This window comes from Hyla sarda, chromosome 5, assembly GCF_029499605.1.
Source record: "Hyla sarda isolate aHylSar1 chromosome 5, aHylSar1.hap1, whole genome shotgun sequence".
NCBI lineage: Eukaryota > Metazoa > Chordata > Amphibia > Anura > Hylidae > Hyla > Hyla sarda.
Window position 1 is genome coordinate 322824377 of NC_079193.1, and position 15291 is coordinate 322839667.

Sequence of the window (15291 nt, forward strand, 5' to 3'; positions counted from 1 at the left end):
GCCCGCAGGTACAAAATATGCAACATATAAAATAAAACTAAGTGCAAAAGAACCACTTGGAACTAGCAGCATAAATATAAGGCAATGATCCATTAAGAGGAGAACTATAGCAGCAACAGTGGTAAAAGTGCATCAAGAAGGATATGTACACCAGCAAGTAGTTAACAATAGCAGAAAAGCAATAAAGTGCCATATGCAAAGTAAGCAAGCTGATTCATTCAAGGGCATACAGGTACAAACAGGCATATATGTAAATATGGATATAAAGTACACTAATTAGTAGTCATACCAGCAAGTGCAGCGTGAAGGCCTCCACACCAAAACGTTTTTGCTCCTAGTTGCTTGACCAACTCACTGGCCCTCATTTACTATTGCAAACCCGACATGGTTTGTCGGGTTGTGCGCCAGATTCTGCGACAGCAATTCTGTCTGCGCCAGAATTTACGACAGATTTTGTGCCAGAATTGAGAAAAACCTGACAAACTCTCCATTTTACTGAGAAAATCCGAAAAAAGGGGCATGGCCTTCTGGAAAAGGGGGCATGATCACCGAAATGGGGCACGTTCCTAACATTTTTACAAAAACACAACATATTTACTAAGGTTTCCACAGAAAATGTGGTGGATTTGAACTGAGGAAAACCAGACAGATCAGAACATGTGTAAAAAAAAGAAAATGTAGGGAAACCTTAGTAAATACCGTGGAAAATAAATTGTAGGGAATTAAAATCCCCAAAGAAAACTACACAACACTCTTAGTAAATAAGGGCCACTGTGTTCCCTAAGATGGTTTTTACCAAGGGCAACAGGACAAAAAAATGCAGAGAATTTTCAGAAATGCTTTTACATTGTAAATATGTTTGTGTACATAATGCATACGTTTAGATTTATCTTATTAATCTTCATGTTAAAAATGTTCCATTATTATACAATGATCCCTCAACTTACAATGGCCTCAACATACAATAGTTTCAACATAGAATGGTCAGGACAATTGTAACTTGAAACCAGACTCAACATACAATACTACAGACAGTCCAGATCTGTGAAACGTGTCAATGTCTGGAAGATCTGACCAATCAGAATGGGCATTCACTGGTAAAACCCCTGTATGCACTGACTGATGTCTGGTAGCGCCCCCTACAGTACACTTTACCTGTGCCAGGGTTACCTGCTCCTTTGGATATCAGCTGAGGGCGACTCCATGTTACTTTTTTAGGACATTGTGTGTACCCCAAAGAAGCTCCTGTCTTCTACATAGACCAGTGTTTCCCTGCTTGGGAAACACTGACATAGAAAGTGATTTACAGCTCCCAGCAGATCACTGTTACTGCTATATGTAAGGTTTTGTTTTATCTATATTAGTTATCTACTTATTTTTCTTTAATTCTCACTTTTTCCTATTTTTGGATGACATTTTGGTGCCTTTAGAACCAATTACCAGGTTTCCATAGAGTTCTGGTCTCAACATACAATGGTTTCAACATACAATGGTCATCCTGGAACCAATTACTGTAATATTGTAACTTGAGGGACCACTGTAATTGTTTTGTCTGTGAGTTGTTTATTTGCAATGAAGTAAAACTGCTGGGTGACCATCCTCTAAATGTGTTGATTCCATAATTTTTGTCTTGAGTTGTACCAATTCGGACCTTAAAGGGGTACTCTGGCCCTAGACATCTTATCCCCTATCCAAAGGATAGAATATCAGATGTCTGATCGTGGGGGTCCCGCCGCTAGGGACCCCCGCAATCTCCCTGCTGCGCCCAACATTCATTTAGAGCATTGGGTGCAGCGCCAGAGGCTCATGACGTCACAACCGTGCCACACTCGTGACGTCATGGCCATGCCCCCTCAATGCAAGTGTATGGGAGGGGGCATGGCTGCCACCACGCCCCTCCCATAGATTTGCATTTAGGGGGCATGGCCATGACGTCATGAGTGGGGTGTGACAGTGACAACACAAGCCTCTGCCCCGCATTGCCAGTCATCCAGAACGGACCCCCGCGATCAGACATACCCCTTTAACAACTTCCCTACTTGGGCCGTGAGTTGCTGGTTTAGCTTTTTATTGATATTGAGGTGAGCTACTTTATAGCTTCTTTGTCTATTATTGCTGACACTTCTCTATTGACCATATAACCCCTGAACCCCCTATGACGGGAAATAAAATACTCTGCTTGTAGCCTATTTTCCCTTATGTCATGTAGACAGGGAAATATATAGTTGTAAGTAAAAAAGTTTAGTAAATCCATGGGTGCCTCCAGGATACTGTTAACACATTTTTCATGTGATCTTGGCTGGCTTTTGCTCTATATCTAATACGTGATTGCGCAGGGTTGGACCTGATTACTCTATTGTGAGCCATTATAACACATTAATATACATTATGAATAAAATAAAATAAAACTAAATTATTTAGGACAAACTGTGTTAACATAGTCAAAATAAATGAAAGTAAAATAGATGGTGCACAGTAGACTGTAAGACAAGAGTCATTAGAGACATAATTGAAATGAATAGCACGGCAGCTTGTACCTAAACATATTGTATGCTGGCACATTTACAAAAGCTTAAGAACATTTGCTTCCTTGGCTTTCCTTTCCCTGGGATGACTTTCCTATGACCAGTGATAATACTGTCCATTTACAATTGATTGATCAGCCGGGCTGGGACAAGCATTAGTATGTGCAATGCAATACATGTAAATCATGTCCTCCCCCAGAGTAAGCCGCCAATACAAGTCATGGTGGACAGAGTACTTTCTAAAATGTAGACTAGGTGAACAGACGAAGGAGTAAATTGAAGTTTTAGGGCTTTAATGCAAAATATATCACAGGCTTCTACCCTGACACCATACTAATTTCAATAATTCAATAATTCCACCATGTAGGTCATGTGCATATGTCTTAATATGCTAATCAATGCAGCAGGTGACCGTTTTGCTCTCTGTGCGCTCACCTGCATCCTTCATTAGCATAATAATTACAGGGAACAGCCTGGAGAATATGGAGGAGGCAGGGGAGCTGGGCAAGCCGGCGCCCCGCCTCCCTTGTGCAGTGGAGAAGCGGGAAGATTACAATGCTAGAACTCTGCATATACTGAACGGATTTAAGTAAGTGCCTTGTCTCTGTAAAGCTGTCCACCAGCACTATAACCCAGTATATTGGGTTTAGTGTGCATGAACAGGGTGTCAGATTTTCTCTAAGCAAGAAGGTCATTGTGATACTGAAACATATGTAGGGGCTGGTACTCCTGTGGTTCTTTCACAAACATTATATTTAGAGATGAGCGAATCGAACTTGACAAACCCGAATTCGTTACGAATTTCATGAAACATTTGATTCACAACGAATACGAATATCGCCGCGATTCTATCGCACAAATCGCTTCATTAAACTCCATTTTACAGCATTCCAGGCTATTGTATAGCTAAGATGGCGGATCCACATGTGAGTACATGTGCACGGGATTATGGGAGGGTGGGAAACAGCGGCGGGAATGAAGGTAGGCGGGTTGACCCTGAACCACATGTGAGATGCAGCCTATCAGTGTTCACTGACCCCTGTGATGTCACTTGCCTCTCTTCATTTCATCTATGCACTGAGATGGAGAGGACGGGACTGCGTGTGTGTGAATAGCTCATACCACAGCGTTACACTGCAACTGCTAGTCCCATCAGCATTAGGGAAAGGCAGGCGTGCAGAGTGCTGTGCTGTTACACTGAGAAGGATCATTGATAGCTAAACCTCCTATTCACGTTATTGAGCATTGCAGCAGAGAGGGGCAGATAGCTGTCAGCTGCCTCATACAGATCTCCATGCTGCCTGAACATTCTGAAGCATCTTATCTCCTCATTTTTCAGCTCTATTGAGGTTTTTTTTCTCCACAAATCTCCTGCTGCTCAGAATTGTGTGACAGAGTGCAATTTAGGGTTTAATCCCTGGATTTTTTTTTTTGGTGGTGCACTGTTGGGTCCTGCTGCTGTTCAGAAATAAGTCATATTAGTGTGAACTTTAGTGCCTTTTTACCATTTTTCACCATTTACTCTGTCTCTGTGCTAAATTCAGTGTTATACCACACGTTATACACCTGACGGTGTATTAAAGAAATTTTTTTTTTCCTGAGTACAAATACTCTTTTTCAGTGGCCTTATCATTGCAAAGGGCCTATATACAAGCAAATAGCATACCATATACTACCTTTTTTTCTGTCTCTGTGCTAAATTTAGTGTTATACCACACGTTATACACCTGCCGGTGTATAAAAAAAAAAAAAAATTCCTGAGTAAAAATATGCTTAACAGTGGCCTTATCATTGCAAAGGGCCTAAATAAAAGCAAATAGCATGCCATATACTACCTTTTTTTTTCTGTCTCTGTGCTAAATTCAGTGTTATACCACACGTTATACACCTGCCGGTGTATTAAAGATTTTTTTTTTTCCTGAGTACAAATACGCTTAACAGTGGCCTTATCATTGCAAAGGGCCTAAATACAAGCAAATAGCGTGCCATATACTACCTTTTTTTTTCTGTCTCTGTGCTAAATTCAGTGTTATACCACACGTTATACACCTGCCGGTGTATTAAAGAAAATAAATGTTTTCCTGAGTAAAAATACGCTTAACAGTGGCCTTATCATTGCAAAGGGCCTAAATACAAGCAAATAGCGTACTATTTAGTACCTGTATTTCTGTTTTATACCACACGTTATACACCTGCTGGTGTATTAAAGAAAAAAAAGATTTTCCTGCTTAAAAATACACTTTTTCAGTGGCCTTATCATTGCAAAGGGCCTAAATTCAAGCAAATAGTGTACCATATACCACCTTTTTTTCTGTCTCTGTGCTAAATTAAGTGTTATACCACACGTTATACACCTGACGGTGTATTAAAGAAAAAAAAAAGGTTTTCCTGCGTACAAATATGCTTAACAGTGCGCTCATCATTGCAAAGGGCATACATACAACCAAGTAGTGTACTATTTAGTACCTCAATTTCTGTCTCGGTGCTAAATTCAGTGCTATTCCACACATTAGTATACACTGGCTAGTGTATACAACAAAAAAAGAGTTTTTTTCTGCGTATAAATTCGTTTAACAGTGCGCTCATCATTGCAAAGGGCATACATACAACAAAGGAGTGTACTATTTAGTAACTGTTATTCTGTCTAGGGCCTATATACTTTGAAAGGACAGCCGTAAGTAATCGCCTGCTGCTGTTCTATACCCTCATAAACGCACTAAGTATGTCAGACAGGGAAGTGCCAGGACGTGCACAGAGAAGGGGCAGATGCCTACATACGTCAGGCAGAGTTGGCAGCAGACTTGGGGTGAGTGGCAGCAGGAGTCGCAGCAATAGGCCTGAGCTCCCGTTAACACCCAGCGGTCGTGTTGTCGGCCCATCTATCTTCGTCAATTGGTTTGCACACTCATCCCCATCATCACAAGCGACATCTGACAACCCCAGTCAAGAGTTGGTGGGTTCCTCAGACACAATCCTCAGTTGGCATGGCCCGGGAGCAGTCCCTGTAATCCCATTGCCTTTGTCCTATGCTCTTCCCTCTCCCAAAGAAGTATCTCATGCTTTGGGTTCAGCTCCACTATTTAGCGAGGACGATGTAATAGAGGACAGTCAGTCTAATGGGCAGCCAAGAATGTGAGGAGACATGCGTCCCTTGCTCCGCAAGGAGGCCAAGTAGTGATGTGGAGAGTGACGTGGGAGGCGGTGTTTCAATTGCTCAGGGTCCTGAGGCAGACACTGTTGTGGAACACGAGGAGGACATCAGTGACGTGCACACATCTTTTGATGATGATGAAGCCGATCGCAATTGGGAGCCGGGTGCAGAAGCCGGGGCTTCATCATCATCAGGAGAAGAGATTTGCTCTTTGTCTATGAGGCAGCAAGGCGGTAGCACGGTTGGCAATCAGCATACTGGTGGCAGTAGTGGAAATTCAGGAGCCAAACGTGCCAGGGGGAGACCACCTGCTTTGTGGCAAGACGGCGCCAATAGCAGTAAAATAGTGCAAACTACGGGTGGTAAAATCAGCTACTCTGCGGTGTGGTTGTTCTTCATAAAGAATCCGGAGGACCTTAGTGTAGTCACATGCAAAATCTGTGGGCAGAAAGTGAAGCGTGGCCAGGGTCCCAATCTCGGCACCACGGCCCTGCGTCAACACATGATTCGCCACCATAAAGCGGCCTGGGATAACCGTGGTTCCGAGGTAGTGGTCCAGCCTGCCGCATCACCCAGTGGCCATCCGCTCCCTCCATCATCCAGCTAAGGCTCCACCACCTCAGCCGAAGGGAGCATTGTGTCAAACCATCCTTCTTGCGCTCCTGCTTCCTCCGCTCGTAGTCAGCCATTCCGCCAACAATCGATCGGCGAAGCCATGTCCAAGAGACAACAGTATGCGCCCACTCATCCAACGGCGCAGAAGTTGAATGTGCTCCTGTCCAAGTTGCTGGTGTTGCAGTCCCTCCCTTTCCAACTGGTGGACTCTGCAGCTTTCAGGGAATTGATGGCTTGTGCCGAGCCGAGGTGGAGAGTCCCAAGCCATCATTTCTTTGCGAAGAAGGCAGTACCAGCCCTGAATAAGTTTGTACAAGAGAAGGTGAGCCAGTCCTTGAGCCTGTCCGTGTGTTCAAAAGTGCACGGCAGCGCCGGCGTGTGGAGCTGTAACTACGGGCAGGGACAATACATGTCTTTTACGGCCCACTGGTAAATGTTGTTCTTGCACAGCCACAGCAGCAACTTGGACAGGTCACATCGCTTCCTCCTCCACGCTCTCGCTCCCAGGCAGTTGGTCCTTTTACAGTGTGCGCCTCCTCCTCCTCCATGTCCTCGGCCTCCACTGCACATCCAAATCTCGGTGGCCCTTCAACGTACCACGTGTGTAGGGCACAGCGGTGTCAAGCCGTCTGTCACATGGTTTGCCTTGGTGAACAGAGTCACACAGGGGAGGAACTGCTGAAGTTCATTAGGGAAGAAATCCGAGTATGGCTTACTCCACGAAATCTGGAAATGGGAACCATGGTGACCGACAATGCGAAGAACATTGTGGCTGCGCTGCGACAAGGAAGTGTGAACCATTCGCCCTGCATGGCACACGTGTTGAATCTGGTTGTCAAGAAGTTCATCAAGTCTTCACCCCATTTGCAAGATGTCCTGACAATGGCAAGGAAACTGTGCATGCACTTCAGCCACTCGTACACCGCCAAGCACACTGTGCTTGAGCTGCAGCGTCAGAACGGTATCCCACAACATAGTCTCATTTGTGAAGTTGCCACATGTTGGAATTCCACCCTCCATATGTTGGACAGACTATACGAACAAAGAAAAGCCATCACAGATTTTTGGATGATACAGGCAGATAGGAGTACTCCCCTGTGTAACTTCAATGTGAACAAGTGGCAGCTCATACATGACACCTGCCGTTTGCTGAGGCTCTTTGAGGAAGCAACATTTTTTGTTAGTCACTCGAATTACGCCATGAACGACGCAATTCCACTCCTACATTTACTCCAAAAAATGATTGAAAACATGGCTGGTCACGGCAATGGAGATGTTGCACCTACATCAGAAGGCTACATGAGTCCTGTGGGGGATGAACTGGAGGAGGATGATGAGGGGCAGAGCGGAACACAGTTTACGGTGGATGAGATGGCCAGTGTTTCTGGTCATTGGACAGGAGAGGAGGAGCAGGAGCAGCCAGAGGAGCTGGAGGGTTATTACGAGGGAGGCGAGACAGAGGACCCAGACACACCATGGCAATATGCAGTGGAGATGGAGGCAGGTAGTCCCAGTGAGTCACTGTCACAAATGGCACGATGCATGCTGAGTTGCTTGCGTAGTGGCCCCCGAATTGTCAAAATTCGTCAGTGCGATGACTTCTAGATCTCTACCTTATTAGACCCTCGCTACCGGCCCAGAATGGGGGCCTTTTTTACACCCACTGAGAGGGAGGACTTCAGGGAGTTTCTACGTAGTCGGTTGGCCGATGCCTATCGGCCACATGGTCCATCCACTCGCAGGTCTGACTCGGGGGGCCCTCTGCGCTCACCTTCCACTGCCACGGCTGCTGGGGAGGGGAGGGGTGGCAGGAGCAGTACCGGCTCAATCAGCAGCAGCCTGAGTCTACAGTCGCTGATGAGTAGCTTCCTTCAGCCGCATAGTGAAGCTACTCATCAGCAGCAGGTGGACATGGAGCAGGACCTGAACCAGCAGGTGATGGCTTACTTCGACATGACCCTGCCAACAACCGTTGAAGATCCGCTGGACTTCTGGGCAGCCAAACTCGATTTATGGCCGCAACTAGCGGAGTTTGCCCTGGAAAAGCTGTTATGCCCGGCCAGTAGTGTGTCATCAGAGCGGGTGTTTAGTGCGGCCGGGGTCATAGTCACCCCAAGGCGAACTCGTCTGTCCACTAAAAATGTGGAGAGACTGACGTTTGTCAAGATGAATCAGGGATGGATCAGCCAGGATTTCCAGCCACCAATGACAGATGGGTCTGAGTAGATTGACCATGCTCCTACAACAAAATTTTCTCTATTGTGGTTGGTTATGAAACCCTCTGGGGCAGACCTGGGGATTGTACGGCCCGCTTGACACATACGGCCCTTTGATTGGCTCTGACCGGCCCGCGCTGATTGGGGGACAACTATGCTGCCTAATCTGGGGGACATCTATGCTCCTAATCTAAGGGACATCTATGCTGCTTAATCTGGGTGACATCTATGCTGCCTACTCTGGGGGATAACTATGCTCCTAATCTGGGGGACATCTATGCTGCCTAATCTGGGGGACAAGTATGCTCCTAATCTGGGGGACATCTATGCTGCCTACTCTGGGGGACATCTATGCTGCCTAATCTGGGTGACATCTATGCTGCCTAATCTGGGGGACAACTATGGTCCTAATCTGGGGGACATCTATGCTGCCTAATCTGGGGGACAACTATGCTCCTAATATGGGGAAAACAGAAGCTTCTGGCCTTGGGCCTATAATTTTTTGAAGTTTAGCAGTAGCTAAATACATGCTTAATGCATATGTCAACATTGATCTTTAAATGTAAGGGGTTATGAAACCCTCTTGGGTATACTGCGAATGACTGCTCCAGACTCATTCTGTGTCTTTCACAAACTACTGGCCTCCCTGGTGCCTCAGGCCTTGGGCCTATAATTTTTTGAAGTTTAGCAGTAGCTAAATACATGCTTAATGAAAATGTAAACATTGATCTTTAAATGTAAGGGGTTATGAAAATCTCTTGGGTACTGCAAATGCATGCTCCAGACTCATTCTGTGTCTTTCAGGAACTACATGCCTCCCCGGTGCCTCTGGCCTTGGGCCTTAAATTTTTGGATGTTTAGCAGTAGCTAAATACATGCTTAATGCAAATTTCAACAATGATCGTTAAATTCATCAGTCAACTCCAGTCTGTGTCCGTTAGGCAATATATGGGTTACTGATGCAGCAGAGGTGGGGCCTTGGTCTTGGAATTTCAATTATTTAAAAAAATTGAACATATTGTGTGGTTTATTATATTATAGAAGAATGTCTTTGGGTGGTCCACCGTCCTGCATTATAGAGTCTTCTGAACTGCTGTATATGCGCTTGTTTTAACAAAAAGGTATTTTGTCAGACAATTTTAAAAAAAATCGCGTTTTTTTTGGGGTGGATTGTGAAGCTCGGGTGTGTGCTCGTGCATCAGCCAAATCCAGGCTGTGTCTTTCAGGCAATCTATGGGTTACTGATGCAGCTGAGGTGGGGCCTGGGTCTAGGAATTTCAATTTTTTTTAAAAAAATTCAACAATTGTGTGGTTCATTATTTTTGAGAAGAAAGTCTTTGGGTGGTCCACCGTCCTGCCTTATAGAGTCTTCTGAAATGTTGGATATGTGCTTGTGCTTACACAAAGTTGTGAATGAAAAAAAACCATTTATACAATTTTGTTGATTTTGGGCCGGATTGTGAAGCCCTGTGTGTACTGGTGCATCATCCAACTCCAGGCTTTGTCCTTCAGGCAATAAATGATTCCTGATGCCGCAGAGGTGGGTCCTGGGTCTGGGAATTTAAAATTTTTGGATTGCGGGTGCTACAAAAAAAGATGGACACATCCTAATCCATTCAGTGGAGCACGCCTGCAGCCCCGGACATCTGACGGCTTAACACACCTATTATTGCTCGATCTCAGGAGAAGGGGGTTCATCATTGGGAGAAGAGAGTTGCAGGTTGCCCTTGAGTCAGCAAGGCGGTAGCACGGTTGGCAGTCAGCGTGGTGTGGCAGTAATGGGAATTCTGGAGCCAAACGTGCACGGGGGAGACCACCTGCTTCGCGGCAGCTTACCTTTTCGGGAGTAAGCGGGTTACCAGCACCGGTCGATGATAGAGACACGCTAATTCGTTCAGTGGAGCGCGCCTGCGGCCCCGGAAATCTAAGGGCATAACACACCTGGTATTGCTCGATCTCGCAATTGATCGTGCAAAGGTAGGGGGTTATTAAAGCCTCTTGGGTACTGCTGAGGCCTACTCTTGACTGCTCCTGGTGCAATGTATGGGTTAATTAAACTCTCTTGGGTAGTGTTTTTTTTTTAAATTTACTGATAATTTTATCAGTAATAAAATTGAATTTTCCAGAATGCTAATCGTTACACAACAGAACGCTTGTTGCAGGGATTAACTCTGCTTCATCATTTTGGGCGAAAAAAGTCCTTTGGTGATCTGATCTTTTGGAGACAGATGCACTTACACACATATTATATTAGTTTTTTTTTTAAATTTCAAACACTGTGTGGTTTATTATTTTTGAGAAGAATGTCTTTGGGTGGTCCACCGTCCTGCATTATAGAGTCTTGTGAACTGTTGGATATGCACTTGTTCTTACACAAAGGTATTTCTTTAAAACATTTCTAAAATGTTGTTGTTTTTTGGAGGGGATTGTGAAGCCCGGGTGTGTACTGGTGCATCAGCCAACTCCAGGCTGTGTCCTTCAGGCAACATATGGGTTCCTGATGACGCAGAGGTGGGGCCTGGGTCTAGAAATTTCAAATTTTTTGATAGCGGGTGCTACCAATGAGAAATCTTTGACACAAATTTCATATATTGTGTTGGTTTTTTGGGGGGGATTGTGTAGCCCTGGTGTGTACTCTTGCATCAGCCAAATCCAGGCTGTGTCATGCAGGCAATATATGGGTTACTGATGCCGCAGGGGTGGGGCCTGGTTCTGGAAATTTAAAATTTTTGGATAGCGGGTGCTACCAATGAGAAATCTTTGACAAAAATGTCATATATTGTGTTGGTTTTTTGGGGGGGATTGTGAAGCCCTGGTGTGTACTCTTGCATCAGCCAACTCCAGGCTGTGTCATGCAGGCAATGTATGGGTTACTGATGCCACAGTGGTGGGGCCTGGTTCTGGAAATTTCAAATTTTTTGATAGCGTGTGCTACCAATGAGAAATCTTTGACAAAAATTTTTCATTGTGTTGATTTTGGAGGGGGGATTGTGAAGCCTGGTGTGTACTGGTGCATCAGCCAACTCCAGGCTGTGTCCTACAGGCAATATATGGGTTACTGATGCCGCAGAGGTGGGGCCTGGGTCTGGAAATTTCTAATTTTTGGATAGCGGGTGCTACCAATGAGAAATCTTTGTCAAAAATTTCATATATTGTGTAGTTTTTTTTGGGGGGGGGGTTGTGAAGCCTTGGTGTGTAGTGTACTAGTGCATCAGCCAACTCCACGCTGTGCCATTCAGCCACTAAATGGTCTCCTCTTGCTGCCAACATGTCCACGCTATGTCATTCAGTCACTATATGGTCTCCTGACACTGATGCCACCACCAGGCTCTGTCATTGTGCTGCTGTGCGGCAGTGATTCTAAGAGCGATGCCGGTAATCTGCATGTTATTCTGAATAACAGTATTATTTCACTACCCCAGCACACTCCATATGCGTTTTAGGACACAACAAAGTGTTCTATACCCCTATAGAGGCTGTATGTAGTAGCCTTTTTTAACATCGATTCGCCGCCAATAAATTCGGATCGAAACTAACTTTTCGGGAAAATTTGGCGAATCGGCTGAATTGAATTTTTGAAAAGTTCGCTCATCTCTAATTACATTGATGGTATACACTGTTATTTATGGTATTATACTGTTTGCACTTTGCACTTTATGTTTTCTTAAAGCCTGAGTTTGTAGTTTAATGCCATCACAAGTTTTGTACTTCCTACCTATCTGATGATGTGTATTGTTCACTCTAGGACGTGAGAGTGAAGAAATTAGAATATTCATCAGACGGGTGGGCATACGGCTGTGTATTGTGGAGACAGGCCGTCTTCTCGCCTCCATTGTGCACAGCAGCCCTATAGCAGAGCCGCAAACCGGAAAGGATAACTTTTGATCTGCGAGACAGAATTATGTAAGCAGCCCCTCTTTTTATCGCAGTTCACCCACACTATAACCCAGTGTATTATCTTTAACCCCTTCTTGACCTGGGATTTTTCCATTTTTTTCCTCCTTACCTTTAAAAAAACATAACTCTTTTGCACCTAAAAATCCATATGTGGCTTATTTTTTGCACCACCAATTCTGCTTTGTAATGACATCAGTCATTTTACCCAAAAATCTACAGCAAAACGGAAAAAAAATCATTGTGCGACAAAATTGAAGAAAAAACACAATCTTGTGGGGGATTCCGTTTCTACGCAGTATGTTTGTCAGTAAAAATGACACCTTATCTTACTTCTGCAGGTCCATACGATAAAAATTATACCTTACTTACGGTATTTAGGTTTGATTTTGTCATACTTTTGTAAAAAATCATAACTACATGCAGGAAAATTTATATGTTTAACCCCTTAAGGACCGGGGGGTTTTCCGTTTTTGCATTTTCGTTTAAAAAAAATCATAACTCTTTCAATTTTGCACCTAAAAATCCATATGATGGCTTATTTTTTGCGCCACCAATTCTACTTTGTAATGATGTCAGTCATTTTGCCCAAAAATCTATGGTGAAACGGGAAAAAAAATCATTGTGCGACAAAATTGAAAAAAAAAAAACGCTGTTTTGTAACTTTTGGGGGCTTCCGTTTCTACGTAGTACATTTTTCGGTAAAAATGACACCTGATCTTTATTCTGTAGGTCCATACGATTAAAATGATATCCTACTTATATAGGTTTGATTTTGTCGGACTTCTGGAAAAAATCATAACTACATGCAGAAAAATTAATACGTTTAAAATTGTCATATTCTGACCCCTATAACTTTTTTTATTTTTCCGTGTATGGGGCGGTATGAGGGCTCATTTTTTGTGCCGTGATCTGAAGTTTATAGCGGTACAATTGTTGTATTGATTGGACCTTTTCATAGTTTTTTATTCATTTTTTCATGATATAAAAAGTGACCAAAATAGGAGGAAACGGGAGGGTGGACTGGCGTTACTGGACTTTCCCTCCTACTATCTAGCAACAATTCTCACTAGGGTGATAGACGGCTTCCATAACAGGTCCGTGAAACAATAGGTGACATTCGAATGTAGAGCTTCGAGGACTGATATAAAATCCTTGCTGTGGTTGCCTAAACATGCATTACCTAGGAGTATGTCACCAGATATACCCCCGGTTACAGCCTCCTTACTCACAGTATATAAAACCACTGAACCGCTTACCCCTTTTCTCTTCCTCTGGCCCTCTTACTCCACTCTTTGGCAATCCAGCCTTCCCACCAGCTCAACAAACATCATCATTCCTATCCTTCCGCCGGGAAGATGCGCCCACCTTTCGAGACCTGACGGCCCCGTGTGGCTTAAAACCCCTTCCCGATCTCCTTCACAAGTCTCCTCCCCCAACCACCCATATATTCCAATACTCACAATGTAATCATTTCTATAAGACTCATAAAGATCGCCTAGCACACCATAGGTACCTTACAACCTTTGAGCGCCTCTGCACCTCCACCTCTCCAATGTGTAAAACCATTAGTACAGTTTGTGCTCATTTCTTAAAGGTTTTCACAACTGAATCTATGTCCTTCTGTTCAGCATGGGAAAGGGAATTGCACTGTTCTTTCTCGGATGAGGAATGGAGACAGGCCTTCTCATGGTGCCACCAGTCCTCCACCTCATGCAAAGCTCATGAAACCAATTACAAAATTATGACGAGATTGTATCGCTTTCCCTCGTTACTCACTCGCATCTATCCGAATGTCTCTGTCTCTTGTTGGCATTGTGGGAACCCTGGTGGCACCATGACCCACATCTGGCTGGATCGCCCAGCTCTGACCGCTTTTTGGACTCAGACTCCGGACATAATGTCCAGGCTGACATCCTTCCTGATCTCTAAAGCACCTAAACCAATTCTCTTATCTATCCTCCCGAGACACTTACCCAGGTCCTCTGCACGATTACTCCACTTCCTGTTATTAGCGGCCAGAACTGTGATCCCCAGGTTATGGAAGTCATCGACATCCCCTCTGTCTCGTTCTGGCTTCGTGAGGTTTCCCACCTTCATAGGTTGAAGGAACTGTTGGCTAATTCCCAGAACCAATTAGATAGATTTCATAGCATTTGGAGGCCCTGGATGGAGTTTATGTCCTCAAATGACTTTGAAACACTACACCTAGATGGTTAATCTTCACTCCCATATATTCACCTGTTCCTTCCCTGCCGGTGTTCATGCTCTTAGTGCCTGGGGATCCCAGGATTCATCCGCAGCGAGGGGTAAATGCTGACCTTATCATAGACCTTTCTCTCTCTCTTTCTCCTACTTCTATTCGTATTTCTCCCCTACACCTTTTCTTTTCTAGCCTTCTTGTCGGTCTGTCTTTCACGTATATCTGATGCTCCCCCCGGGGTACGGTGCAAGCTATTTGTCTTAATTATCCGCCCCCCCCCCCCCCATTACTGTCATGGAGCCCTCAACAGTCCGTTTGTTCTCCTTTGTATCTCAAGCAGCGCAAAAGCGCGTCCCTGGACTCTATTTGCTCTCTTCAGTAGTGAATGTCGAGCAGTTTTTCATGGGATAGCTGATGTTTATGTTCACCAGTGTTACGACTGTATGCTTAATGAGATTGTCACCTGTTTGCCTTGTCGGGTCTCCGACTCCTTGGGGGCTGCACCTGACCACATGCCCTTTGCACTTTCATGACAATTATGTTATGTTTGCTGGAAAAACTTAATAAAGACATACTTTTGAAAAAAAAAAGTGACCAAAAATACGCTATTTTGGACTTTTGAATTTTTTTGCGCGTACGCCATTGACCGTGTGGTTTAATTAACTATATATTTTTATAATTTGGACA